At 45.9% G+C, this 27,429-nt stretch overlaps 1 long non-coding RNA gene across 1 annotated transcript in view; it reads left to right on the top strand.

Moving 5' to 3' along the window:
* Window positions 1-27,429, top strand: part of LOC144247000 (uncharacterized) — a 117,447-nt gene that overhangs the window by 25,377 nt on the left and 64,641 nt on the right. The window contains exon 2 of the long non-coding RNA XR_013340719.2: window positions 14,040-14,194. This is a non-coding gene — a long non-coding RNA (uncharacterized LOC144247000). The remainder of the gene's footprint in view (window positions 1-14,039; window positions 14,195-27,429) is intronic.

The following is a 27,429-nucleotide window of genomic DNA, read 5'->3' on the forward strand; positions in this document are numbered from 1 at the left end:
ATATTTAATAACGAAAGCATATCTGCTAGTGAACTAGATAGAAATGACAACTCTTCTATGTGGGCTGATTAGGGGAAGAAAATTCTGCAGGCAAGTAATATCTCTGTTTTCAAAGGATGCTCTTAAGCTATTCAATTCATATTCCTCTTTGAAATGTTCATAATAGTTTGAACAACCCTGAATTAACAAATGTAAATGAGTGTTTTAAATCTTACTTCTTAAATACTCACCTAGATAACTTCAGAGAAGGGAGATCTGATTTCTTGCAAGGAGATGTTTCTAGAGAAGATCCACAACTTCAGGGTCTTTTTAGCATTGCAGGAAATGTACAAAATCGTTTGTTTGGAGTAAAATATTTGTAGAGCCTTGGAATGGAATGTCCAGCCTGGCCTTGGGCACTGCCAGGGATCCGGGGGCAGCCACAGCTGCTCTGTGCACCCTGTATCCCTCCCAATATCCAACCTAATGCTGTCCTCTTTAGTTTAAAATGGAGGGGACAAATTTGGGAAGAGATTTATTGCCCTATTTCTGCTCTGGCTATGAAAGCACAGCCTGATATTTATGGCTGTTACCACCTTGTGCTTTGAAAAGATTATTCTGGTTTTGTGATTGCACAGATCTGCTGGGTAACCCTGGGATGGGGTTGGGATGAACCCCTGTCCTCCCCTCAGCAGGGCAGGGGTGGCAGTGGCCAGGAGCTGCCTGTCCCTGGGGGCACACTGAGCTGCTTTTCTCTGTCACAGAGGGAAATGGAAAATCTGATGTGGCTTCAACCTTCTTGCAGCTCGGGATTCCAGCAAGCACCCAGTGCTGGTTCCTGCTGCAGGAAGGGAGAAGGGAATGAGCCACTGGGATGGCTGGGACACTATTCCCTGCCTGTGTCCCCCCAGCCTGGGCCCAGCTCTGACTGGGAGATTAAATGTGCTTGCTGATAAAATTACATAACATTTAAAATACAGCAGTGGCCATGGCAGTGTTAGAGAGCAAAGAGCCCTTTGGCTTGTTCATTAAGCTGACAAAAATGAATAACAAATTGCAATTTGCTTAATGCACAGTTACCCCCTGCCCAAGGCTGGAATTTCTGGTACCAGGTTCCGGTACCAAACTTGCTCTGCTCTTCTCTTGTTCCTGCCTTGGCAGCAGCTTTGGCATTGGATGCAATTAGAATAAAGCAGATTGGAATTGGTGCAGTGGGAGCCCAAACCCCAAACCAAGCAGCTCCTGTGGCTCTCCTCACCACCCTGGATGCAAAGTGGCCATTTCAGCCTGCTGAAATTTTGCTGGGGATTCTATTCCCTGCAGTTGTGATTATTGCAGTCTCCCTTCAGCATTTAATTGATTTCTGCATCTTGCAGCATCTTCTCCCAGGCCTGAAGGGCACTGTGGCATATCCTGGGTCAAACCCTGATCAAACCTGATCAGGTTTCAGGGTTTCAGCAGTGACAGAGCTGCGAGTTGAGAGATGCACAGAACAATTGCCTGGCAATTTATAATACATTAATTAAACATAGTGATCACCTGGCAGTGGCACAGGCTGCAATGAAGCCCGTGCGCTGTGGGCAGGGATTGATGGGCACTGGGGAGGGATCCACGACCCCAGTCCTGGTGTAAGAAGCTCCTGGGATGGGATTTGCTTTTGGGAGCAATGACAAGGTTTGGATTGGTGGGAAATTGGGAGATTCCTGCTGCGCTGGACACTGAGGCCACACCTTTAATGCTGGGATGGGGTTTGGGCCCCATGTGGGAAGGACACGGAGGGGCTGGAGGAGTCCAGGGCAGGGAACAGAACTGGGAAGGGGCTGGAGAAATCCTGAGGGATCTGGGAAGGGGCTGGAGAGTTCCTGAGGAGCTGGGAAGGGAATGGAGAGTTCCTGAGGGAGCTGGGAAGGGAATGGAGAGTTCCTGAGGGAGCTGGGAAGGGAATGGAGAGTTCCTGAGGGAGCTGGGAAGGGAATGGAGAGTTCCTGAGGGAGCTGGGAAGGGAATGGAGAATTCCTGAGGAGCTGGGAAGGGAATGGAGAATTCCTGAGGAGCTGAGGGGGCTCAGCCTGGAGCAAAGGAGCTCAGGGGGACCTTGTGGCTCTCACAGCTCCTGCCAGGAGGGGACAGCCGGGGGGATTTGGGATCTGCTCCAGGGACAGGAGGAGAGGGAATGGCCTCAGGCTGGGCTGGGGAGGCTCAGGGGGGATTCTGGGGAAGATTCCTTCACTGTAAGGGTATTGGAAGGGGCTGCCCATTCCTGGAGGGATTTAAATCATGTGGATGTGGCTTTTGGGGAGATATATAAATATATATTTATATATATCCACACAGATCTATCTGGACATATTTATAGACCAGCTCTGCATCCATGGCATGAACAGGGTGGTCTCAGTGCAGACCACCACCGTGGCTCTGGCAGCTGACGCCATCCCACAGCTTATTTTTGCATCCCCAGGCACGTGCTGTTTCTTAAAAAACCCTGAGAAAATAAAAAATAGCTCTTCCCAATAATCCTGGGACAGGTGAAAAATCTAATCCCCAGCCCAAATGGCCGACTGAGATGTCTGGGGAAGGAAAGCTTAAAATAAAACTGTTGCTGGGGAGAAATGAAAGCTTCAGGTTGGGAAGTGTTACAAGACTTGTAGTATGTAATGAAAATCAAATTTAGCAAGGCTAGCACTCACTTCATGGGGTTTGGGGTTTTTTTTCCAAACTTCCAGAACCATGAAGAAGTTCTTTGAGAACTTCAGTGATCAATAACCCATTACAACACTGACATCAACTCTGAACCTAATTACCAGAGCAGCAGAGCTTACCTAATGAGTTCTTAGAGTCATTGGAAGGGGCAAAAATGTGTGTGGATTAATATCCTCTTTTTTAATATATTTTTCTCCATGTACCTCTTGAGCACAACAGAATTCAGGCTAAAAAGTAAGATAATGACACTCGTCTTGTATCAAGCCTTAAACTGCAAGTGCAGCATCTATTTTGCTCTGCTTGGATGGAATTCTAGTTTTCTGGAGGATGAGAACCCCTTTGTTTTACTAAATCTCACTGCAATTCCTTTGAAATGAAGCACATGGGTGTACAAAATTTTTATTCTTCCTGTATATTTTATTTATAATGTATATAATATTTATAATGCATATTATATCTATATATATATTTATAATGTACACATGGTGCATATTATATTTATAAATTATATATTATATTATTTATGTATAATGTGTATTTAATAATTTATGTATTTATGTAATATTGTATATATACAATATAATATGCATATGTAATACATAGGTGTGCAGAACTGCATGCTTTCCTCTCTTGCTTTCATTTTAATGCATAGAAATGCATTTCTTGTAGAGAAATGACAGGTTTAAAACTGGAGGCTCCCAGGCTTGGCTCCAACACAGCCGGTGCTGGTGCAGTCAATTCTCCTCAGCTTGGTGATGTCTGTGCTGATTGAGTTCACTTGGAGGTTCTCATTTGAATTTTTCCAGCATCCAGCCATTTATTCCCCTTGCAACTTCCAGCGTGAGATTGGAGAACCCTCCAGCACTGATTTTTTTCCCTAAAAATAATCAAGCCCATATAATCAAGCCATCTCTCAGTCTTCCTGCTAAAGTCGCTTGAGCATTTTTCAGTGTTTCTCTAAAATTTTTTTTTTTTTTTGTATTTTCAGTTGTTCTTCCCGGGTTTCTTTTTAAGCAGTGAGGAAGAGGAATCAGTGCCATGCTGTGGTGGTGTCCTGGCTGCTGTGACAGGTCCCCTCCCTGAAGAGAGTTTGCCTTGGAGAGGGGGAGACCTCAACGGGCTTTTATCCCAAAGAAATCCCAAAGTGGTTTGGGTTGGAAGGGACCCCAGTCCCATCCTTTGTCCCATGGGCAGGAACATCTCCCACTATCCCAAGTTTCTCCAAGCCCTGTCCAACCGTGGACACTTCCAGATGTTATTCCACATTTAGAGATCCATCCCTAAATTTCCTCAGCACCTACCACACATGACTGAGCCATTGTGAAGAATTTGTGTAACTGCCCCAAAATGCTAACCCAGGAAATTTCTTGTCTCCAGCTCTTCCTCCCAGGAAGCTGTGAGCTTTGTATTTGTAAAGATGCAAAATATTCCCCCCAATTTCAGCTATCAACGCTGAATTTGACTTCTAAGGTTCATTTAATCACCACAATGGCTTAGTTAGAGAGAACACTGCAGAGTGGTAATTTATCTTTATTTGTCAGTTCCCCAGGGCTGAGTTCTTTTGAAGGGCAAAAGTGAATAGGAGGTAAGGATAAATTGTAAGCTGTCTAATTTTTGACCTGTGGTTTTTTTCAGACATTGTGTTGAGGGAGTTTTTGAACAGTGGTGCCAGGAGACCATGGGTGAACCTGTAGGGTGTTGCCAGATTGGGATTTGGCTGAGCCTGCCAAGTGTTTCACATATTTTAGCCAGGGAAAATATGTAGAGAGTTTAAAGAGGACAGGAAGGAGTAGAGTTCTTTGCAGAGCTTCATAGCTAAGGTGTGGCAAATTAATTTAAGCAATATAAATTGGCTGGATGAGAGCCCATTTCCCTCAGTGTTGGTGTGGCAGCAGCATGAGCCTCATCCCACACCCACCACAGGCAGTGGAAGGGCTCCTATTGATTTCCAAAAGATCTGAATCTTATTTAATTTCACTGAAGACAACTTGCACATGGCCTGACTGGTGTTGTTGTAAAGTGCTTCTTGCTGTGTGTTTTGTGATCAATGCTGGTTCCAAGGAAAGCTCTCCTTGCACTTGGTCACCTGGATGTGTGGCACAGCACCTCAGAGGGTGGCACAACCCTCTGCCCATCTGATGGGTAAAACCCAACCCATAAATTGTGATTGCAAAAGGAAAATAGCATTTGGGCATGGCCTGTTAATGTTTCTGTCAATAATTTTGCTCATTTGTGCTGTGCTCCATATTTGGTTTGTGGTTGTGTCCTGCTCTGCTGCCTCTTTCCAGCTTCTGCTCCAAGTACTTCACTCAGAACCTTTTTCCTATTTGGCTTTTACATTGAAATTTCCTGAATCCCAAGTTTAACAAGGGCAGTTTCCAGGCCCACTGCAGGCAAAGCTAAAACCTTGACAGGTCCTGGTGGAAATCGTCCAAGAAGGGTCAATTCTCCATGGGGCTGGCTCGTGCTTTCAGGAGATCTCTAATGGCCAGGGGCTGGGAACTGCTCCTGTGGAGCTGAAATCAGGCAGGTTTTTCCATCCTGGTAAAAAATCCTGGTGAATTCAGGATTTTCACCATGCTGCTGAAATCTGCTTGTTCCCAGGACAGCGCTGGCAGGATTTGGCCACCTCCAAAGCTGCTGGGCTTGTGTTGCAGTGGGATTTAGCAGGGAGGTGTTGATGCACTTCTGCTGTTTCACCCCAAACCTCCCTGCCTTTATTCACAGTGCAGCCAGACAGCTCCACATTTCTCACATGAACTCAAATGCCACCTAATTCCTGTCTCCTGCAGGACTTAGAAGTCTACTCAGAGGATTAGCTCCACTTGCATATAAAGCCTGTAAATTGCTGTCAGAGCTCTGTGTTTTGGGTAGCTCGTATCTGACTCTGTTTCATTATAAAATGAGGCCAACAACAAATTTTTTCATTCCCCATGAAGTGTATCCAGATATTTGTGTGGGAAAACTTCATCTTAAAATTCATCTTTATTGTGACTTGGCAAAATGCAGTGAACTGATGCTTCACAGAGACATGATTTTAAACACAAACTCAGGCTTAATTTTTATAAATCATTGAACACATATGGCATTTTTGTCTTTAGCAATTGAATTGTTAAAAATACATAAGAAGAAATGGCTAAAATTGTTAAAAACACATAAGAATAAATGTTTTTTCACCATGACAGAAACACAGCAGTAGTAATAATAATAGTTTGAATTAGAATATTAAGATTTGATTAGAGGCAGTGCTTTGCAGTTAGAGCTCACAGGGTTGCTGTGCCGCATTATAGCATTTATTCTACCTTTTCTCATTGGTGTTTGAATTGTTCACTTTGGTAAATGGGATTTAAGAGGTAAAAGTGGTCCTGAGTGTTGCCTTGAAAAGGAATATTTAGCAGGTAGATCTGGATTTTTAGGCATTATAATGGCTATGGATTCTTTACTTCCATTTTCCATTTTGGTTTACCAGGGATATATCTAAGTTAGTTCCCCTCATGTATATGGGAGGATTCAAGTAGAGAAGGGTGAGCAGTGGGCAGCAGCATTTATGTATAGAACATGATAAGTGACAAATTTCTGGTGGATGCTTGGTTTTAAATTGCCCCTTAAAGCAGGTTTGACCTGTGGTGGAGAGCAAGCAGCACCCCCAAATCTCCAGTTTAACCAGGTTCATTCTCTTAATGTGAACTCTCAGTTTGCTCCAGCCCAGAGGTATCCTGGAGCTGCTGCAGGGATGGAGTAGGGATGAGATGTGAAATCTGAGAGAATTCAAGCCCTCTGGGAGCCTGGGACAGTAATTAAAGCTGGCAGTAATTAAGCACGCCTGGCCCAGGCAAGAGGAAGAAGCAGAGCAATCAGCAGAGGCTCTTGGCTCTCTCAGCTGGTGAGGAAGGAGCTGTGGGGTGGTAGAGCTGCCCTGTCCCCCAGGGCACTCACACCTCAGTGCTGAGCATCTCCAGGTCCCCTCCAGGGCTTTGGGTGGGCTCAGAGCTGATGGGACAGGAGGGACCTGCTCCAGCTCCTCCTGCTTCAGGATCTGCTGCCCTGGCCTTGGGCACTGCCACCAGGGCAGGGAGAGGAAGAGATTCCAGGATCCATTGTAAATCCCAGGATCCCTTTTAAATGTGACATTCACATTGTCTGGACAGAGGGATGCAATTCTGTCTCTCAGGAGAAGCACAGAGAGAAGAAGAGGAAACAATCTTTATCTCTGCTCCTTGGTTCTCCCCATGTGGAATGTGGTGTGGAGATTGTTCACCTGCAGGGATGCTGGGCTGGATTCTGGTGAAGCTGTTTGGGGTCAATAACCAGAGATTGTTCACCTGCAGTGATGGCTGGGCTGGATTCTGGTGAAGTTGTTTGGGGTCAGTGACCAATGGACCCAGCTGTGGCTCGGGCTCTCAGCAGAGAGTCACAAATTTCTAGTTAGATAAGTAAAAAATAAATATATAAAATAGTATCTCTTTAAATAGTATATTAATATAATATAGTATAGTTTTAATAAAACTATCCTTCAACCTTCTGATCTAGAACCAGACATCATCATTTCTCCCCATTGAGGGTCGCCTGATTGTTGATATATAAAGGCAGAGCAGCTGGTGGGATCTGTATGGGCACAAAGTGAGCTGTTCTCTGCTCTAGCCCTCAGCTGTGGGCACACTGGAATCAGCTGGCTGGAGCAGCCACAAAATAATGCCAATTGGCCTCATTTATTGATTTTCTTCCTGCTCTTTGCCAGAAAGTTTAGGAGGTTTAGGTGAGGCTGAAAAGCTGCAGCGGCAGCCCTGGAGAGGAGCAGCAGGAGGGGCTGGGGTTGTGCCATGCCCAAAGCCTCAGCCCTGCCCGGCCACGGCTGTTAAATGGTTCCAGAAATGAAGATCTTTGCTCCAAGCCCTGTTTTAGGTTGCTAAGTGACTGCAGTGTGCTTGCCTTGCACGTTACTCACCTCAGCTGCTTCCAGAGCCAGGCCAGCAATGGTTAAAGGCAGGATGGAGCCCAGAGCGCCAGCTCTTAAATACATTATCCTCATTTATGGCCAAGAAATGCACATTTTGTCCCATATCGAGGGCAGGAAGGGTGGTGGGCCCATGACCATGGCTTTTTCCAGATTCCAGAGGGCAAAGCTGGGAGATCCCATTTTTATCAGGCCATGCTCTTGTCTGTCCCCTCTGAATGTACAGCTTGTGGTGGGAGCTGCTCAAAGATGTTTTTCATCTTTTCTTCACTCCCACAAATCCAGGTATCACTAGAAATGCTAGTGTTTTAAAAAGCTGCACTTATTCCTCCCTCCAGAGTGTCTCCAATACCTCAGCATTTGGGTGGGTCTCATTTCCTTTGCTGTGATTTTTCTCTAAGGGTAGACAGATAAAAATGGCCATTTAAAAATTCAATAATAATCAAAAAATAATGATCCAAAAGCAGTTTTGTTAAAGTCCTTTGGCATCATCCCAATGATCTTTAGCAAGGAGAGCAGGAATTCAGGGCTGAAAAATTGGGATGGAGGAAGGTGTCCCTGCTGGAACTGGATGAGTTTTAAGGTCCCTTCCAACCCAAACCATTCTGGGATTTTCTTCTGCCTTTTGGAGCATTCTGGGGACCAAAAAGAAAATCGAAGAGATGATTCCTCAGCTCTTGCCTTGAATTTGGTTCAGTGATTTAATTTTCTTGGTGTGTAGGGGAAAATGAAATGTGCCAGATAAAAATCTCAGGCCTCTCATGGTTCCCCTGGAGTGAGAGGGGCTAAAATAGGATATTTTAATAAAAGCTCAATAATGGAGCCTGCGTGGCGGGGCCCTGTGTTAATTATAACAAATATATATATATATTTCCTGATCACAGGAAAGTGCTATTCAAATATAAATAATAATTGCTTCTGTACAGCAGGCTTGGGAGAAAAAAAATTGTCAGATATTTTCAGTCAACAGCAGTTGGCTCCGCCAAGCTCCTCGTCAGCTGTGATGAGCTATTAGGGGAATGTTTATGGACACAGCAAAAATAAACTCCAAAAAGCATCCATCATCTTTATTGCCCCTTTCCAAAGTGAAAGGGGTTATTTTCTTGCTGGACGAGCCTGCAAAGGACGGATGGAACCTGGGAAGACAAATAATTGACAGGGTTTAGTGTTTTTCCAGACATGACATCAGGGTTTGATGCAAGAAATGGGAGATAATTCATCTTCCTGCAGCACTCAAAATGCTTTGTGAAGGCTCCAAACCCCTGAATTGCAGGAGTACTCTGCTGCTTTATGTTACCTTGGTTTAATATGGGGCTGAACACACCACTCCTCCCCTAAAAAAGGGAATTTGACCCCAAGGTCAATGTTCCTCAAAACCGTTTGCAAAGTGAAAGGGCTTTATAATTTCTGTGACATTTTGGATGTTCTGGGTGGGTTTCCAGAAGTTTCCAGGGTTTTTCAGCTCCTGGAGGCAGAGATGCTCAGTGGTGGGGAGAACTGGGAGAAGCCTCTGCTCTCACCTCGCTCTGCACCATCAAGGTGTGCTCAGGTGGGGTTTAATTGGATTATATTTCATCACTGGATCTGTTATAATTAGTTCTCTTCAAAAAGATGTAGTTTATTAAAAAGGAAAAACAAAGATAACAAAAATCCCACTGTGCCAGGCTGGGGCTGCGCTGTCACATGTAGGACCCTGTTAAAAATCCCTTTCCCAGGCACAGGGAAGGTGTTTAAAATGCACAAAAATTGAGATGCAACTTGGAAATAATCATTATATTGTAGGTTTGCTCTGCCATCCATTGTGCCTTACCTGATGGGGTAATTACCACCGTTACAGAACATTTTAATTACAACACTGAGTCAAACTTCATGAAAGTGCCTTGCTACAAAAACGATATTAAATATGCACAGAGATGCTTTTTCTACTCATATTTTCCTTCCTTCCTATTTTGCTGTTAACAGAAACCAATTGCTGCTGTCACATCCCTTGCTTGTTTACAAGTTTCAAGGTTTTCCCAGCATTGTGTGGAAAAGAGAAATATTTTCTTTCCAGACGTATTAGATTATCAACAGATGCTGGTTTTATAAACTTGCTTTGAAAATCTGACTGGGCAGAGAAACTGTTTGAGACAGTGATCCAGCAAACTGAGAGGGAGAAATCTGTAAATTTGAGTCATTTAGCAGATTTACAAGTGTTTGCTCAGGGTGAGAATAGCAATGATGCTGGCCTGTGAAGGCAACTGCAAAGAGCTGTTCAGAGCTGGGGAGTGCCAGGCTGAAACAGCAGAGCTCTAAATGAAATCATGCACCCCCCTCTGCTCCTCAGCTGCAGCTGAAAACAGCAGTGCAGAAGATAAATCAAAATGAATTTTGTGGGCTGTGGGAAGTCCTTGCTGGGAAGCTGTGCAAAGCCTTGTGCTTTTTGCTGCTCGTTTTGCTGAGAAATCAGGTGAAATCTGGCCATTTTTGATGACTGTCCTTTTGGTTTCAGTCGAGGTCCATGCTCGTTTTTGCTGGATCTTGATTTTACCATCAGCACCTAAAATCCCACCTGCAGCCCAGCCCAGCCTGAAGCCAGGAGCAAAATCCCAGGTGGGCACAGGGAGAGCCCTGGGATGGGCCAGGAGCTGGATCTGAAGCTCAGGTGCAGCCTGGGCTCTGCTGAAAGCCAAGGCCAGGTGGTCACAGCATCCCTGGGGCTGCAGGGCAGGGCTCAGGTGTGCTCTCAGTGGAACCTGCACCCAGAGGTTTGATTTTTATACAGAATATTTATCAATTGGTATTCACGAGCCCCTGCTTGTTCTGGAGCACTGCTGCATACCCACAGGTATTTCCCTTTGATGTTTCTTTAGTCTTTAAGATCAAAATCAGCCTTGTGCCTAAAACATTCTTTGCAGGAAGTGCTGGGCCATCTGTGGGAAATAGTTGGGTTTTCTTATCTGTGTCAGCTAGCCTGCCAACCCCAGAGAAGGCTGGGTGAGCTCCCCTCTCCCTTCTTCTCCCCTCTCCCTTCTTCTCCCCTCTCCCTTCTTCTCCCCTCTCCCTTCTTCTCCCCTCTCCCTTCTTCTCCCCTCTCCCTTCTTCTCCCCTCTCCCCTCTCCCTTCTTCTCCCCTCTCCCTTCTCCTTCTTCTCCCCTCTCCCTTCTCCTTCTTCTCCCCTCTCCCTTCTCCTTCTTCTCCCCTCTCCCTTCTCCTTCTTCTCCCCTCTCCCTTCTCCTTCTTCTCCCCTCTCCCTTCTCCTTCTTCTCCCCTCTCCCTTCTCCTTCTTCTCCCCTCTCCCTTCTCCTTCTCCCCTCTCCCTTCTCCTTCTTCTCCCCTCTCCCTTCTCCTTCTTCTCCCCTCTCCCTTCTCCTTCTTCTCCCCTCTCCCTTCTCCTTCTTCTCCCCTCTCCCTTCTCCTTCTTCTCCCCTCTCCCTTCTCCTTCTTCTCCCCTCTCCCTTCTCCTTCTTCTCCCCTCTCCCCTCTTCTCCCCTCTCCCCCTCTCCCTGTGGTGCACTCTGCCCAAGGAAGATGGCATGAGTGCCTGGTTGGAATTTTAAAAAACCTTTTTCTTTGCATGAGAATCAAAGAGCTGGCGCTGCACTTGGCTCGTTGGTGTTTGGGCTGGTGTGTATGATGATAACAGAGCCTGTGCAGGGCTGTGTTGCTGTCAGGGGGGTGTTTTTTGGGAGCTCCCAGCACAAAATGATGCCTGATGATGATGATGATGGTGGTGGTGGCAGTGTCTGTGCCTGGCAGGACGTGCTGCAGGGATGAGATGAGTGGACTCCATTTCCAGGAAGCTGGGGATGAAAGGGAGGGATGTGTTCAGAAACATAAATGGTTCTCTTTGGAAGGGACCTCAGAAATCATCAGATCCCTCAGGAGAAGAGGGAACGGCATCAGGCTGTGCTGGGGAGGGCTGGCTTGGACAGCAGAAGGAATTTCTCCATGGAATGGGTGCTCAGGCCTTGGAAAGAGCTGCCCAGGGAGGTTTGGAGTGCCCATCCCTGCAGGTGTCCAAGGAATTCCTGGAGGTGGCACTCCAGGTGCCCTGGGCTGGGGACAAGGAGGGGATCAGGCACAGCTGGGACTCGATGACCTTGGAGATGTTTTCCAATATAAATGATTCTAGTTCCAGCCCCCTGGCATGGCTAGGGAAGGAATAATTCTCAGTTTTGTGCCCTCACATACAGCCAGGCCAGTAATTCCAGCAGGTTGCTGAAAAGCAGCAGCACCTCTGGCCATTGTGTTATTATTTATTTCTGCCTTGCTTCTTTATTGACATGGAAAACAATTTTGGAGAGCAGCTGATGCAGGTTTTGCCATTGAATTTTTAGCTGCATGGGTTGGTGTGTGATGAGAGCCTCACCTGATGTAAAAGATGCCTTTGATAGTCTCTGTTATCTCTCTGGAAGGTTCAGATTGTTCTTAGGAAAATGAAGAACAAAAATATGCACAATGACTGCATTAACTCCCTGGCAATTACACTCCAGCTCTTTTCAGGATCACGGTGGAAAATTAGTTCCTTAAACCCAGAAAGGGTTTCCTAAGCAATTAGGGAACTGGTTGGCAAAAAGGGATTGTTAAATCCATTGTCTTATGAAATCCATCATGCCACCAGGAAATAAAGATTTATGGCCATGCCGTTTATGGGAACCACATTCTGTGTCTCATGGCTTTACCAGGGAAGGGATTGTGCTCAAATTCCATGGATTTTTGAGAAGACAGACAGAGGACCCATTTTCTGTGGAAATTTAGTGCAGCACATGAGTATGGGCTTGAAAACTGCCCATTTCCATTAAATATCAACATTGGCTTTGATGGAAAAGCAGTGAATAATTATTTTAGCTTGAGTTTCACATTGCAGTTCTTTTTAAAGGGTTTGGGGTCTTTAAAATGAAAACTGTTTAGTGCAAGCTGCTTTTCTTTTGTTCTTTGTGTCCTGTGAGTTCCTTTGGTTGTGTAAGGAGTTTGTCCAATTCCCAGCATCCACATGGGTGCCTGTGGGAACCCTGGAGTGAAAATTAAGGAGGTTATTTCTGGGGCACAGGAAAAATGGAGAGTAAATGGCTCTGTACTTGAGAGGCTGTATTATTCTAATCTTTTCCCAGTGTGAAATTCTCACTTAAAGTTTCATGGGAACATCTTTCCCTTAAATACAAGTCCTCACTTCAGCTTTTACTGGGGGTATTAAAAACATGTGTAGGAAAGATAACACTTTGTAGCTGTGTAGTAGCTATTCGGGAGGAAAATCTGGGTTTGAATGCTGATCATTTGCAGATACAGAAATTGTACCACCTGCTGCTGGAAAAGGTGGAGCACCCATGAATATTATGGGAAGTGCTCTGACAGCTGCTGCAAGGGGGAGGCTGGAGCAGCTGCTCATGAAGCAGAGAAGGAGAATATCAGCGAGGCACTGAGTTTTGCACCTTTAGTAACAATTTGTCCAAAATGCCATCCAAAAAAATGCAGAAAACAAATTTTACTGTGTGCAGGAGCTTGCTGAGCTTACCTACACACTGCTGCAAGCACTTTTAACTCACTTTCCTCCAACTCTCCCACATAAATAACGTCCCAGAGGTTCCTACACCTTTGCAGTGCCAACACAGCGTGTGGCTGTTTTCCAAACAGGAATTCCAAGTTTTGTGACTCCCTGGGTGCTTCCCTGGCCTCTTGGAGCTTCTGGCTCTCCTCTGCATCAGCCCTGAGCTGCAGATGCTGAGAGGTGCTCGGGGCTTGGCAGGTGAACCGGTCCTGAGAACATCTGAATGCATTTCCAAAGTAATCCCCTGCTAATTAACACACAAACTCCTCGCTGTTAATAAGATAAATCGGTGTTGTCTTGATCTTATGCACAGTTTATGGTAATTTTAAGCCCTACAGAAAGTGGCTGCTTCCATGAACAAATGGGGATAATTAGCTGGAGATAGTTATTATGCAAATTGAGCAAGCTGCACCTTTGAGTGGAAGTGGATGAGCAGGCTGAGCATAATGCCCCAAATTTGGATGCAAATGGAAAAGCTGTTATGGCATAACCTGCCCAGGTTGTCCATGCTTCGGATCAGCTGCAGAAATTCCTCTGGGAAATGAGCCCAGGCTGTTCTCCATCCCCAGGGCTGAGCATCCCTGGGTGATCCCACTTGGGGCACTTTTTTGACCAAAACCTCACTTCATTGAAACCAAAAGGTTTGGGCAAGTATTGATATTTTGAGGTTTATTTATATAATTCTGACTATTTTGATAATATTCAATTTTAATGTTTTTACTCCCATATCTTTTTCACTAAGGTTTATTTGGAATTTTTTTTTAACAGCCACATAAATACTATCAATAGGCTGAAATGGAGAGGAATATTGTAAAACTGAAATGTTCAATACCTAAATTAATTTCTTTTTTGGGTTTTTGGATTTTTTTTTTTTTTCAGAGTTCACCATAGGACTGCTCATGTATCTGCTCTGGTTTGGAACTGAGTGTGCCATCAAATGTAGGACTGCTGGAGCCCGTGGGGCTGGAGCAGGTGCTGATGTTGGCCAGGCTGGTGGGACCCCAGGAGGAGAACCCTGAGCCAATTCCCTTGCTGTGAGTGTGTCCTTAGATTCATTTCTTCAGGAGCCATTGGAATTCTGTTCATCTGGGCTGTCTCAGCTTCCTGGTTGCTCTGAGTAACCAGGAGCTGATTATTAATTAACACTGAACACAGCAACTGAGAGCAGCCTGCTTTAGACAGATTGTTATTGTGAGAGATTTCAGCTCTGCTCCTGCTGCCCCAGAGCTGGGGACCCCCAGAACCCGAGCTGGTTGGGGTTGGGATTGGGGCTGGGGTTGGAAGGGGCCTCTGGAGAGCACCAGGTCCAACCCCTGCTCAGTGGGCTCACCCAGAAAAGTCCAGGTGGGTTTGGATATCTCAAGGAAGGGCACTCCACAATCTGGGCATCTGCTCCAGGGCTCTGCCATCCACAAAATAATGTGTTTTTTTCCACGTGTTCAGCTGGAACTTCCCGTGTTTCAGGTTGTCACTTGTGCTGTGGCTGGGCACCACTGAGAATTTTCCCCCTCCTCTTTGGCACCTGCCCTTAAAATATTTGTGTGGTGATAAAATCACCCTCAGTCTCCCTTCTCCAGGGTTTGGATTTTCTGTTCCCACTGTGGTTTGGGTTTTCCATCCCCAGTCTTGGCTTTGGCACTCAGGAGCTCTGTGATTGCCACCTGGGGCTGGGCCAGCCCTGCCTGGTTCAGGCTCAGCTTCCCCCAGTGCAGGGACACAGCCCAGGGTCTGGCAGGAATCCCTTGAAAATCCCAGGAGATCCTGTGCCGGAGCTCACCCTAGGTCAAGGGTGGTGGAAAAGTCTCTCCTCTAGCCCGAGCTTCCACAGAAAGGCTCAGCAGTCTCTGTTGTTGGTCTCAAGGCAGTTTATTGCAAGTTATCTAAAAGATTTTCTCCTTGGGCTGCTGTGGTTTGCTCACAGCTCAGGCAGAGGCACACACACACCCTGACATCCTCTCTGACCCCAACTGCTTCTTCTCTCCCCGCCAGGGCTGCTGCTGTCTTTTATATGGTACATTACGTGTTACATGGTTACAGTTTTTCCCAATGCCTATTACCTATATTAAATGGTGATTTTCTATCTTTTATATGGGACATTACGTGTGACATGGTTACAGTTTTTCCCAATGCCTATTGCCTATATTAAATGGTGATTTTCTATCTTTTATATGGTACATTACGTGTTACATGTTTACAGTTTTCCCCCAATGCCTATTACCTACATTAAATGGTGATTTTCTATCTTTTATATGGTACATTACGTGTTACATGGTTACAGTTTTTCCCAATACCTATTACCTATATTAAATGGTGCTTTTCTACTCTAAACTAATCTGTGAGTGCCAACATCAACAAGAACATGGAGGTAAGGAAGGAGAAAGAGGGAGGACAGGGCAGGCCCAAATCCCAAATCCATCTTAAACCCTCTGAGCCCCATGTACAAAACCAAAACCCCCTGTACAGCACTCAAAAATTCTTCCCTCTACTTTGTGACTACTTCTACTCTAATATCTAAACTTTTGTGACTTCTTGTTCTCCCTGCAAGGTTGGTAAATCGTTCCATGGCTCAAACCCAAAATCACAGCTGTTTGCAGCTGCCTGCCAGGGTCTCAAATGCTTCTGACCTGGGCTCGGAACATCCAAAAATGTCTGAGGGACATTTTGAGTTCCAACAGTCCTGGCTCTCTCCCATCCCCACCCAGCAGCAGCTCCTCCACCCGTGCCCCTCTCCTCACATGTAAAGCAGCGCCAGCCTCATGAACGTGGGATAAAAATGCTTTATGATGTTTTCTCTGGGAACCAAAGGGAATCAGGTGGATGTAGGGTACAAATGAGGGCAGGACATCCCAGGCTTCTGTTCCCTGGGGAGGACAGTGGAATTATATTTACATTACACACAGCGTGCCCTGACTGTCAATATTGTGAAGCTCCTCCGCAGACCGATGAAATCTCCACCTGAACTTTGTCAAACTGTTTTATCACTCCATCTTCTGATTATCAGTGGAGGGAAAAAAACCCCTCCACATTTCCATAACAATAGCACTTAATGACCGGAGATGGTGAAAATCCAAGGTCTAATTTTATCCGTGGAAATAAAGATACCAGACGTCTCTGGTGAAATATTTGAAACTTGTTTTAAGAAAAGATGTTGGTGGCGAACAGATGGCCCCGGCCCATCATCCATATTCATGAGTGCATTGATTTCATTATGCCTTCCCCTAGGAAACTCAGCTTTTATAAGTCTGCCTGGCCATCAAATTGAGCAGTCAGGAGCCCTCTGTCACAGCTCTGTTGCTGTAGAAATTGGGGAAAGTATGTGAGAGGCTTTAGCACTTTTGTCTTGACTTTTATCACCCAGCACCTGTTGTTTGGGGCTGCAGAGCTGAGATTTTTATCAGGTGGAACACAAGTAGGGTGCACGAGGTGCCATGTTCATTTTAACTGAGTGACTTTAATTTTGTGACATCCTTGTGCTGCTTTATATCTTCCAGAGGGTTGGGATCTATGGGCAGGAGCTCCCAAAATCTCTTTGGAGAAATCCCTGGTGTGATTCTCTGCTTGATATATTAATTGCCCAGGATGAATCTTACAAAGCAGTGATCACTTAGACCACAAAGGGAAATAAAACATCCAGACAGAACTGCAAATCCAATTTGAAGTGCCTCTTCACTGAGGGAAACACATTGTTAAGCACTAGTGAAAGCTGGGAGTTGTTTTAAGAATTGTTTTTAATCGACTTTGAAGGCTTCTGTGTGAAATTCGGGATTTTTAAGTTTTGTCCAAAGAAAGATTTTTTTTTTTTTTTTCCCCTTTCTTTTGTCCCTTTCCCAGTACCACCATATTCCATATGTGAGGATCCACACTGCTGTCTCTGAATAGTGACATTTGGCTTTTTTTGGTACAACATTCGTGCAGCCCTGATGGAGCTGAGCCACCTCCTGAAGGTGAAGCCCACCAGATGCCTCACTGAAAGTTTCTTTTCCAGGAACTGACTCAGTGATGGGAGAACATCCCTGGGCATTGGAACCCCAGGATTTGGGGTCCAGGGATGGGGACACCCCTGGTGGGAGCAGGGGGACCTCAGGGACTGATTGATGGCAGCAGGACTCTCTCAGCCCTGCATTCAGGACTTACCTCTTTTTTTTTTAAGGCAAGTTTAGCAGCTGGTCCTTTGATTTGCAAAATGAGGTTTAGTTCTAAAGAATAGGCCAAGACTGAGGGGATTCTGTAGGTTTGGGACTTGGAATTGCTTTTATCTTCCTCTTTTTGTCACTTCATTCCTTTCTTTCGGGCCAGAAGTATTTTTGTGCGCTCTTCAAAAGCCGGGCTGCTGTTGTACTTGGGCTCCAAAGAGCCTTAAAAGTGCCATTTAAATTCAGATCTTTTGCAAAGCTTGAAGGGAGAAAAGTTTTTAAAGTGTTTCCTACTTGGACATAATCGATCAGTAGCAGGGTAAAACGCAGAAATCTTCTTTTGGGGGCCTTTGATGAATGAAATTACAGCTGCGTGACACAACAGTTTAGGTGTCAGCTGAACAAAGACAGCGTGTGACCATGACAACAGAATGTCCAGTTTTTTATTTTACTTCTTTTCTAGAAGTAAAAAATAAGGTTAATATTCTCCCATTTGGTTTGCTAGATCAAGGGTACAGTTTAATTAAATAAAATGAGCACAACTACCATTTTTTTTGCATTATGGAACTGTCAGTTTAGCATTCAGCTCCCAAAGGGTACTCAAAGGATCATTTAATTTTAAAATGATTGTAGCCTTGAAATAACTTAAAAGGCCCTGATATATTTAATCAAAGGAGGTAACTGGTAATAGAGGAATAAATCATTCATGCATATAAATATCAGGGCTCCCACAAGGGTGGGAAGGCAACAGGGAAGATATTTAGGGCTAAATTGTTTCCTCTGGCCCCCTTCTGCTTGCATGTGTGGAGTTCAACAGCTGAGATGGTTTGCCACAGGCCAGCTGTGGGGTTTGTCTGTCCCCAGGACATCCAGATGTGCTGCCAGCTGTCCCCAGGCCTGTCCTCATGTGTCACTTGTGCCTGGTTTATCCTCCCCACTTGTGTGGGAGTGTGTTCTGACCTGAGCAGTGCCTGTGGAAATGTCAGGATTTGGGGTGAACCACATCCCCAGTGAACCAGAGCTGACCAAGGGCAGGAGCTGCCCCGAAATTCCGATGTCTGTGCCAAGCCCCAGTGGGGGCAGCTGTTTCAGCTTGGGCATTTCTTAATTTCCTGCCTTTGCTGTGTAAACCAGGTGCTCCAGCAGTGCTTTTGCTGTGGGTGGTTATTTGTACACGGCTTGGAAAAGCTCAGCTTAGTGTTTGGAACAGCAGGAGAGGGCTTGGCTCATCCCCTGGGGGCTGGGGCTGGGAGCAGGGGCTGGGGGTGCATCCAGACCAGCCCTGGGTGCCACCAGCCGTGGCATTGTCACCACCCTGATGGTGCCACCAGCCCTGGCAGTGTCACCACCCTGACGGGGGCACCAACCCTGGCAGTGTCACCACCCTGATGGTGGCACCAACCCTGGCATTGTCACCACCCTGATGGTGGCACCAGCCCTGGCAGTGTCACCACCCTGATGGTGCCACCAGCCCTGGCAGTGTCACCACCCTGATGGTGCCACCAGCCGTGGCATTGTCACCACCCTGATGGTGGCACCAACCCCTCTCTGTTCCCACAAGTGCCAGGGTGGGACTGGGCCAAACTCATCTCCTTTGAAGGAATTGCTAAGAGTTTTATTAATGCATCTTTCAGTTGGTTCTTTCAAGAGATCTTTTATTTATATGCTAGATGAAACAATAAGCCAAACAGAAATATTATCTCTATTGTTCTATTCACTAATAGAACAATATATATACAATATATACATATCTACATATGTTATATATATAATATATATAACAATATAACTAATGTTCCCATTAATTATATGGGACTATATTAATTAGTAAATAGACTATTATGTGTATGATAAAATAATGCAGGAGGATTTCTCCCAGCACTCTGTTGTGACCAGCTGGGGACTCTGCTCCCAGATATTCCCAGGCAGTTGAAGTTCCCATCAAGTGGCACTTATTTATATATTTTTGTATTCTATACTAATTATTATACACATGATAATATAATACAAGAGGTTTCTCCCTGAACCTCTGGGGTTCCTGCTGTGCTCCCAGCTCTTCCCAGGCAACTGAAGCTCCCATCAAGTGAACAATTAAATACCTGAGCCACTCCAAACCTGTAAATCTTTTGACAAAACACCCACCACTAAGTTGTTCTTTGTGCATCATCTATAATCTGCAAATTTCTCAGGGTGCAGAGGCACAGGAGCTGCTCCTGGGCTTGTCCCCTTTTTGCTCTCACACCTTCCCTGTGACACCTCTGCCTGTTTTTAATTAACACTCATGGTGATTATATCCACAGGAATTCCCAGAGACATGGAAAACTGGCTTTAAGCAGAAGGGATAATGCCACACCTGCCCTGAGTGTTTTGTCCAAAATCCAGAGGGTCAATTTGCTTAATTGATTAAGCACAAATATGTTAAAAACTACCCTTTCTAGGTTTTCTCCTTGAATGGAGTTACTCTGTTAATTCAAAGGTTTTTCAAAGAGATTTAATGAAAAATTAATTTCTAGGGAAAAGAAAAAAAAAAAAAAAAAGGTGGCAGCTCATAAATACAAGATTCCTCCCATCTGTTGGTGGTGCATGAGTCAGGGCTGTGTGCATGCACCTGGATAAAAGATGAATAACCTGCAGCTCATGCCAGGAGAGCTCTTCAGCAGGTTGGGATCAGGCAGGCGCCCGAGCAAGGTCGTTTAGGATTTCCCACCCAATGTAAACTTGTTAGAAATGACATGACAGTGGTGCAACTGCCTCCCTGGGAGCATTGATATGGAGTAAGAAAACCTCCCGTGGCCTCAAACACCTACCTGTAGAAAGTACTGGAAATTAAAGACATGTATGTTTTCTTGATGCTGAAATCTGGATTTGGTGTTCTGGGTGTGGCCCATCCCTGGCAGTGCCCAAGGCCAGGTTGGATGAGGTTTGGAGCAAACTGGGACAGTGGAAGTGTCCCTGCCATGGCAGGGGTGGCACTGGGTGGGATTTAAGGTCCCTTCCAGCCCAAACTATTCTGTGATAACAATAAAAAGGGAATTGTGGGGGGAAATTACAGAGATCTGTAAAACAGGGATGGGCAATACAGGCTGAGGGTTCCAGGGTTTCAGCTTCCTCCTCTGTGGTGAAGCTCTGCAGGACTTTTGTTCTTCCTAATCCTAATCCATGTAGCTCCTTTAGAGCATTTCTACATTTCTCCAGTCTCCTATTTTTAAATACACAGAAGTTGTCTTAATGAGAAAGTGATTTCATGGGTAAAAACCAAGCAATTCAGTAAAAGAGCTGGAGGAAGTTGTTTCCTGCATATTCATTGTGTTTCTTAAAGTAGAATTTAAGGAATTCTGAGGCTGGGGATGCCACGCTCTGGGTGCTCAGCCCCTTCTCTGGGATCTTTTTTTGCAGCAAACAGCCCAAAGCTGTCTGCCAAAGCCTTTGCCAGCCTCTTGCCTGTGTGTGGAAGGAGTGTGGCAGGTCCTGTCCCTCCCAGGCGTGGGAGGATGTTGTTCTCCCTGCCATACTGTGAGTGGGAGAGTGGGAAAAGCCAGCCAAAAGCTGCAATGGCATTTCAAGTTAACCAAGCTTGCAGGAGCCACCTCTGACTCAACAGATGTGGGTTAAATAATTTAAATTTGCTGCATCCCTTACCATGGAAAATGGGGAAGTGCCATAAATCTTCTTAAAGTTGCTGTGAGGTGACTTTGGTTTGGTTTGGTGGATCGTGGAATATCTGGAATTGGAAGGGGCCCTCAAGGACTGAGTGCTGTGGCTGTGCTGTTGAGTTGGACTGACATCAATGATTGATGTGTGCTGGCAGCCACCAGGAAAAAGTTCTGCTTTATACACTCAAAGTGTTTTAAATTTAGGGTTTTTTTTTTGGTTTACCACTCCCACTCCTCTCTCTGGGGATAAAAAGGAAAAGCACATGGAGGGCAGGGACCTGTTGCGTGTGGGGGAATTGATTTGGAAGAGGTTTTGTGCATTTTGGAGCATTTCTGGATGCCAGGGTGTTATGCTGACTTCTTGTAAGGGAAGAGGGTTCTGCTGGCCACAGTTGCTTTGATTTTCCTCTTTGGCAGCTGCCAGAGGTTTCAGGGCAGAATTTTCCAAGGAAACTTTCCACCTGAGGCTGATGATGTTTCATCTTGTTACACTAATGAGGCTTTTGGCTCTGTCTGTGGGACACCTCTGCTGTGCTGTGGCCACGTGGGCCCTGCCCAGCCCAGGCTCTGGACAGGGGTGGCTCCTGACAGGGCAGGTGTGTTCAGGTGTGAGGGTTCAGGTGAGCTTTGGCTGTTCCTGAGGGTTCAGGTGTGTTCAGGTGTGCTTTGGCTGTTCCTGAGGGTTCAGGTGTGTTCAGGTGAGCTTTGGCTGTTGATGGTCAGGTCTGCTCAGGTGTGCTTTGGCTGTACCTGAGGGTTCAGGAGTGGTTTGGCTGTTTCTGAGGGATCAGATGTGGTTTGGCTGTTGATGGTTCACATGTGCTTTGGCTGTTCCTGAGGGTTCAGGTGGTTCAGGTGTACTTCGGCTGTTCCTGAGGGTTCAGATGTGGTTTGGCTGTTCCTGAGTGATCAGGTGGTTCCTGAGGGTTCTGGTGGTTCAGGTGCTCTTTGGCTGTTCCTCCAAGCCCTGTGGGACCACGCCAAGGCCACACGTGGCGCCTGGGCACTGCTGGGGCAGTGCCCACAGGATCTGGCTCCAGGAACATCCTCCTTAGCCGGGTAGCCCTGGCTGCATCCATGCCTGGAATTCATTTCGTGTTCCCAGCACGACGAGAGCCCAGTGCAGTGTTTTGTGTTGGAGCTGCTCTTCCAGCACTCGCTGCTGTTCATCGGGGGAGCCCTTGCAGATGATTGAACATTTTAATCTCCTTCCTGCACTTCCTCACGTGGGCTCCAGTAATGAGCATCCCGTAGCAGCAAGTGGACTATGACCCAGAAGGGATTCAGGGCTGTGGAACAAAGTGTCCCTGCTGTAATTTCTTTCTCATCTTCATCTTCTCCTGCTGTATCCTCACGTAACTCCACGCTGGGCTGTTCTGGAGCATCATTTCCAGCAGCTCTGCTCCTGGAGGCTCCTGTGCTTCAGCAGGAGCTTCACCAGAGGCACTGCTGGTGCTGCCAGGGTGAATCCTCAGTCTGGGTGAAGAGTGGGTGCTGCTGGGTGTGTGTGAATGGGAGGAACCAGGGAATGGTGCCTGAGTGCAGAAGAAGCAGTGCAGTGCTCCCTTCCCAGCTGGGTGATTTTGTGGAGCAGCTGGGGCACAGCTGCTTGGGAGGAATCCCTGCTGGGAAGGGGAGGTGTGGGGAGCATTGGGGTTTATTTTGGTCCTTGTTACACTGTCCACAGAGCAGAGTGGCCAACGGGCCCCTGTTAGGATAAACTTGTGTTGCTACAGGACATGTGAAAGCACAACACGAGCCACCTGCTATTTGCAAGGAAGTTTATTCTCCAACTTGTATACTTTCCCAAAGGTGACATTGGGTTGGAGAGTGAATGGGCCACCTCTCCAAAGACGTTGGACAAACCACCAGTACATCAAGTTTCTCCACCCCCATAAAAGAATGCAAAACAATATGTTGTTCATAGAAATTGTGTGGGAAAGTTCTCCAACAGAATGTAAACTCAGAAGGCTTTAGGAAATCTTAAGAATCAGAGTGACAAACCTGGGTTCCTCTGACCCACTCCCCATGGTCCTGGTGCTGCCAGAACCCAAATCCCAAGGAGGGCAGCTTCAGGGAGAGGGTTTGTCCTTGTGAGGCTGAGTGTCTCCATGGGGAGCTGAACAGCTCCTGAGCTGTTCCCAGTGCCCTGCTGGGGTGGCACTGCCCAGTGCTCCTGCAGGCACCCCAGGGCTGGGCTGGCTTCGTGCTGGCCCACCATGGCCACTGAGGGCCAGGCAATCATTTCCCTCCTCTGTGACTAAATCAAATTCCTCAGCAGTACCAATTTCACCTCTGGATCACTTTGTCCTGCAGACACCACTGCTGAGGCACCTTTGTGCAGGTGTGTGTGCTTAGAAAATGAATTTAATGTTGCATTATTGAACGTGGCAGTCGGGTTATTCCTCCCTCCAGCCAGGGTCAGAACCCACCTGAGCCTCAGGACTGGAGCCTGCCTGGACCTAATCCTGCAGTTTGTTTTCTTGCTCACCTTCAAAACCTGTCTCCTCAGAGATTGCTCAAATTGTCTCTTCACAGGGGCTGAGGCTGCTGCCTCTCAAGTGAGGCTGCTTTAGATTCCGTTTGTTTGGGTTTGGGTTTTTATTGAGTCAGTAAGAACAGCTTGTTCTGCACTGAACTCAGTGGATAGGAGGATTTACTTCCTAAACCTCAGGTTTATGAAGTTTTACCTCCTAAAAGTTCATAAACATCAGTGTTACCCCGTTGCTGAGCCCTCCCAGCAGCAGCGTGAGCTGTCCTTGGGGACCTGGCTGTGCCCTGCCAGCTCCTGCTGGGGCAGTGGCCTTGGATTTGTCCTTGTTTTAACTTCATTTGCAGTGCCCGTGAGAATAACTTGTGGCTCTCTTCCTGCAAAATGACACTTTGCCAAAAGGAGAGACAAGAACTTGTTTAAAAATGCAAACCAGAAACTTCCTCCAGTCCAACACAATGATTAACTATCCCAGCTTACATGGAATAATTGCAGCCTTTCCTCCACGCTCCCATCTTGGCATTGTTCTCCTGAATATCACCTGATACATCTTTACTATCACGACACTTTCTTAATGCACAATTAGAATTGCAACACCTTTTACAGCATTCTATATAATTAAAAAGCCAGGCTTCCTCTGAAATAACAATATTCTGGCAAGTGGCGTGGCACAGATGAATTATTTGGGAGGCAGATTTTGCTGGCAGGTTGGGCTGTATGTCAGGCTGGAGAAGTAGGATACTTTCCTAATTTGTTGTCACTTTTTCTTTGTGCTTAATGTAGATTTGTCTGATTCCAGCACTGGAGAGGGAAATGTTCTTTATATCCATCTGATCTGGGAGTCAAAATAAATGAAAATAGAATTGAGGCACCATTCACTTGCTGGATTTTATTTTTTTTTTTCTTTTCATACAAAGAATCAAATCCCATTTTACCATTCTGGCTTAATGATTAAAATAAACCACAGGTTATTTGTGCTCAGAAACCCAGTCTGGCATCTTTTGCCTCATACAGGTACTCAGATTTTCTCTCAGGGTGGAGTTGATGAAGTGTATTTTGCTGCAGTATCAGCTGTGTGATAATTTAACTTCCCTTATTACATTATGGTGCTAAGCAACATTTTAATGGATTGTGAGTTTCCTTTTTGGTATGGGTGTCTGGAGAGTACGTAGATCCTTTATAATAAGCTTTAAATCTAAATAAAAAGTTAAGTATATAGCACTCTCAGTCTTCAGAGCAGTAGAGTAGATTTATTTAATCATCCTTTATGAGCCAGGCCAGCAGTTACAGCCCTGCTGGTAGCGAGGGGGGATTTAGCAGCAGAGTGAGTGACTTGCTGTGCTCAGGAGAAATGTCACTGTCAGGAGGGCAGAGGGGAAATGTGCCCCTGAATGAGCCCAGTGTGCCATCAGTGCCCAGCCCTGGCTGGTTTCAGCTGCTGCTGCTCCTCTGCCTGGGATGGAGGCAGAATCCCAGAATCCCAGAGTCACAGAATCCCAGAATAATGGGGTTGGAAGAGACCTCTGAGATCATCAAGTCCAACCCATCCCCTAACACCTCAATAGACCATAGCACCAAGTGCTATGTCCAGTCTTCTTTTAAACACATCCAGAGATTGTGATTCCACCACCTCCCTAGGAAGACAATTCCAGTATTTTATTATTCTTTCAGTGAATTTTTTTTTTCCTAATATCCAACCTAAACCTTCCCTGACGTAGCTTGAGACTGTCACAGGAGATCTGCACCTCCCTCCCTCACCCTGGCTCTGAGCTGTGCTTTGAGAGTTCTGCCAGGCTGAACTGACTGCTGATTTATCAGCTTCTCCCTTTCCCAGAAAGATTTGGAAATGCAGCTCCCACCCTGCACGTTTCCTACCTGCTTGTCTCAAAGTCCAGAGCAGCCCCAATGACAGCAGTACCTGGGCTGGGCTATTTAATCACCTCATAAAAGAATGGAAACAGATACTTAATGAATCAAAGTGCACTCAGATTAAATGATCAGAAATTCCTAGTTAATCACCAGAAAGGAAACTAATTAAATTACCATTCAGCTTTTATGGGGGCCTTGGGACAGTAAGCTGAAATAAGTCCCTTCAATCACTTTTTTCATTAGATGGGACAGGCATATTCAAGGTTAGTGAAGATAAATGTGATGTTCTTTGCTTGCTCTTGAAATTATAGTATTTAAATATCATTTTATGCTTCATCACCTAATGCTAAGCCCAAAGCAGACTGCAAGGAGAGGCCCTGGCAGAGACAGCTGAGCAGAGAGGCACAGGGAAGGAAGGCAAAAATTGGGAATACGCAAATCAAGATTTAAAAGGTTTCCATTTAATTATCATTTAAACTTCTAATTGCATTTTACCTCCAGGAATAAGGTAGATAAGCAGTCCTGCCAGGTGATGAGGTGCTAATTCCAGCACTGACTCTGGCCCTTGGGAAGCACAGAGTGGGTAAAGGTGGTGTGTGATGTCTGCTGACTGCCATGGCCACCCAACCCTTTCCAGAGCCAAAAGGGGAAGAATTGTGGGAAAGAAACTATAGTAGCAGCAAAAGAGCAAGTTCTTGGGTTTTTTGGGGTTTTTTTTGGGCAATTCTGTGTCCTGGGGAGTCACCACCAGCGTGGTGACAGAGCCTGGGCAGGTGGGTCAGGTCCTTGCTCCAGCACTGGAGTTTGTCACCCAGCAGGTGCCTCCTGCTTCCCACTTCATCCTGGGTTTTCCCACTTCATCCTGGGTTTTCCCACTTCATCCTGGGCAGGGAATGGCTCCCTGCCAGTTCTTGCCAGGCTGAAGGAAATGTTCTGCTCTAAATTTCAGCTGGCAGTGGCAGCCGTGGGGCTGCTCCATCCTTCTGCCTCCCCTCGTGTCCCCAGGGCTGGACCCAGGGATTGTCCCTTGCCCGGAGCAGCTCCCCCATCCCTGGGACATTCCTGTCCCAGCGCTGCTGTTTCACAACCAAAAGTTCCCTGAATGGAGGGGAAATCTCCCCGAGCTTCAAAGCCAGAGGTGAATACAGCCTGAAACACGGAACAGCTCCTGGAGAGAGGAGAGAGGGAGAAATCTTGGTTTAGGCATCAGCCTGTGTGTTTTGGTATTCTTTTTTATTTTCTTTTTGTTATATTTCTTAAAGCAAACCTTTACAGGCTCACAAAAGTGACAAAAGATCCAGTGATATCCCTTCAGTTCCCTGAAAAGGAGGATTTTCAGCAGAAAGTGAAATCAGTGAAATCCTTTCACTTTCTTTCTTAGCTTTTTAACAACCATACCCGAGGTTTCTGACACCCAGAACTTGCTTGAAAAGTTAAGAAAAGAAAACACAGCTGCAGGGTTTTAAAGCAGGGCACAACCAAGTCAAAATAATCCAACTATAAAATCTGGGAGCTTTTCATTCACACTGAGGTTTTCCCACTAAGGGAGATCCTGAGAGACAAGGTCATTGAGATTCCTGGTTAAATTGGTGGGGTTTTACTTAAAATCATAATAAATGTCCTTTTGTGGTGAATGTTTGACTGTGACAATATTTGCCATCTGAAGCCCACAGAGCCTTGAAGTGTTGCTGATTTTGTTTTCTATTAACATGGGTAATTATGTTTACTTTGCCACTTGGGATCCTACCATCATTGAAATAATTAGTGCATTTCCAGATACTTTGATAGATCTAAAAATTTCCTCTAAAAGCCTCCAAATACAAACACGGAGAACAAGAAAGGAGCGTAATTATATTATTTTTCAATTTAAATATTTTTAGATCAGTATCAACACTGGGAGGGGGAGTGGCACATGGGTTTGGAGTGGAGCTGAATTTTACAGAGAAAAGACTGACTCATGTTCCTTGAGAAGGGATAAAAGCCCTGGAGGGAATCTCTGGAGCAGGACTGGCAGCTGGACCCTTCCTCCCTTCCAGCACCTCCTTTCCAGCTTGGTCCTTGCCACAAGCTCTGGATCAAGGGAATGTTCTGGAGGAACATCTGGCTCCAGATGTTCCTCCAGC

Source organism: Lonchura striata, chromosome 12, assembly GCF_050655825.1.
Source record: "Lonchura striata isolate lonStrDom1 chromosome 12, ASM5065582v1, whole genome shotgun sequence".
Classification (NCBI taxonomy): domain Eukaryota; kingdom Metazoa; phylum Chordata; class Aves; order Passeriformes; family Estrildidae; genus Lonchura; species Lonchura striata.